The 2456-nt window shown below is 39.9% G+C and overlaps 1 non-coding gene across 1 annotated transcript; it reads right to left on the minus strand.

Annotated features, from left to right (window-relative positions):
- Positions 1 to 428: 428 nt before the first annotated feature.
- Positions 429 to 535, minus strand: LOC127099456 (small nucleolar RNA R71). The gene has a single exon (XR_007793954.1). It is a non-coding gene; the product is annotated as a small nucleolar RNA R71 (small nucleolar RNA).
- Positions 536 to 2456: the final 1921 nt, after the last annotated feature.

The raw sequence follows: 2456 nt of genomic DNA on the forward strand, positions 1-2456 counted from the left end.
AGTACGTAAGAGCTCGACTGTTGCTCCAACGAATCAAAAGGTCAATGGAAGAAGACCCAAACCGTACGCCAGTCAAAGAGTTTGCCCTACCCTCTAATGAAGAACCTCATTCGAGTATTGTCAACCCAACTATTACAGCTAAAAACTTTGAATTGAAGCCTGTTTTGTTACAAATCGTGCAACAGAACCAGTTTGCTGGTCTCCCAACATAGAACCCAAACCAGCACCTAAAAGTATTCATTCAACTAGCCGACACACTTAAATACAATAACGCTACTCCTGAGACGATACATATACATTTATTCCCTTCCTCCCTCAGAGACAAAGCGCGATCATGGTTGGATTCTCTGCCATCTAATTTCATCACTACTTGGTATGACCTAAAGAAAGTATTCCTTACTAGATACTTTCCACCTAGTAAGACCGCCGTCCTACATAACCAAATTACCAGATTCACTCAACAGGACGGTGAGTCCCTTTTCGACGCTTGGGAAAGGTATAAAGAGCTATTAACAGCTTGTCCACATCATGGATTAAAAAAATGGCTAATCATCCACACCTTCTACAATGAACTTCTCTACAACATGAAGATGACTCTCGACTCGCCGTATGTGATGCACTAATGAACAAACCTTATCTCGAGGCATGCACACTCATTAAGGACATGGCTCAAAACCATTACCAATGGGGTACAGAGCATGTACAAGTAGAGAAGAAAGAGACTAAAGGAGGTATATATGAGGTTAGCATATTCGACCATATGAACGCCAAAATGGACGCCCTAACCCAGAAAGTCGAAAGCTTAGTCATAAACCTTACATCTACCATAGCTGCAGTGCAACCCGGATGCGAAATCTGTGGAACACCAGGATATGTGGCTGCCAAGTGCAGTCTACTAGTTGAAACAAACCTAGACCAGGCCAACTATGCCCAAGGAAACCCCTATTCAAACACTTATAACCCTGGATGGAGGAATCACCCAAACTTCTATTCCAAGAACAATAACCGTACTTTTTCCTAAAACTCTGCTCCTCAAAGACCAGCAGGTTTCCAAGCCCAAATACCCTCACAACCGATACAAACTACACCTCAGAAGTCAAACTTTTAAAATATTATGGAAGATTTTATCACGAGTCAAACCCAACAGAATAAAGAATTCATGAACCAAAACGTCCATATTAATGAACTGATTTCACAATTAGGAAACAAGGTTGATTATATGGTGACCCACAACAAGATTCTTGAAACCCAAATCTCTCAAGTAGCATAACAACAAGCTTCCCAGGCTACACTAGGAGGATTGTTCCCTGTACAACCTCAACCTAACCCTAAAGGCCATGCTAATGCTATTTCGCTGCAAAGCGGGACTCAATACGATGGGCCTAAAATTCTAGAACCACCAAAAGAAAATGTTGTGACTACTCCAGAAAATCAAAAAGAGGAACCCACATAACCTGAAACATAAAGAGAGAAGGATATTAATGATAGAGAGGTAGTGAATGATAACCAAGAAAATCGAACATATGTACCGCCGCCACCCTACATACCACCGATTCCATATCCATAAAGGCTTAAACAGACTAAACAAGACACCCGCTATAAGAAGTTTGTGAAAGTAATTGAGAAACTTCACGTTGAGATACCTTTCACCGAAGTCATTACTCAAATACCATCATATGCAAAACTCCTAAAAGACATCTTAACAAGAAATTGCAAGTTCGATGATCCCAAACCCTTAAAATACAATGCAATTGCTGAAAGCAAATTAGCCAATAAACAGAAAGATCCTGGAAGCTTTTCGATACCATGGGTTCTAGGAAGACATGTCATAGACAAAGAATTATCGGATTTATGAGCAAGCTTAAGTTTGATACCTTTAGTAGTTTGTGAAAGACTAGACCTAAGAGACATGTAACCAACTAGGAACTCCTTTCAACTGGCTGATCGATCGGTTAAGTACCCGATAGGTATATTAGAAGATATCCCTGTTAGAATCGGACAACTCTATATCCCTTTATCGTAATGGATATTAAAGAGGACGAAGAAATCTCCATCCTTCTAGGTAGACCATTCTTATCAACTGTTGGAGCCATGATAGATGTAAAAAGAGGTAAGATGACTTTCGAAGTAGGTGACGAGAAGGTAGACTTTATCATATCCAAGTTTCTGAAAGAACCCGCCATGGATGACTCTTGTTGTGCAATTGATATCATTGATGAATGCATAAGAGAATTAGATAAGGAGGATCATATCGAAACAATAAAACTACCTTCGACGCCCATAATAGAAGACGACGAATTTAAGTCAGTTACATCTTACATTAATGATAGCCTTAACTAATGCTTAGCACTTACCCCTGATCATATGCCGAGCATTAAGAAACCCACAATAGAGCTTAAGGAACGGCCTAAGAACTCAAGATATGACTATCTTGATGAATAACTCAACCATTCAGT

The sequence above is a fragment of the Lathyrus oleraceus genome, chromosome 6 (genome assembly GCF_024323335.1).
Source record: "Lathyrus oleraceus cultivar Zhongwan6 chromosome 6, CAAS_Psat_ZW6_1.0, whole genome shotgun sequence".
In the NCBI taxonomy this organism is placed as follows: domain Eukaryota; kingdom Viridiplantae; phylum Streptophyta; class Magnoliopsida; order Fabales; family Fabaceae; genus Lathyrus; species Lathyrus oleraceus.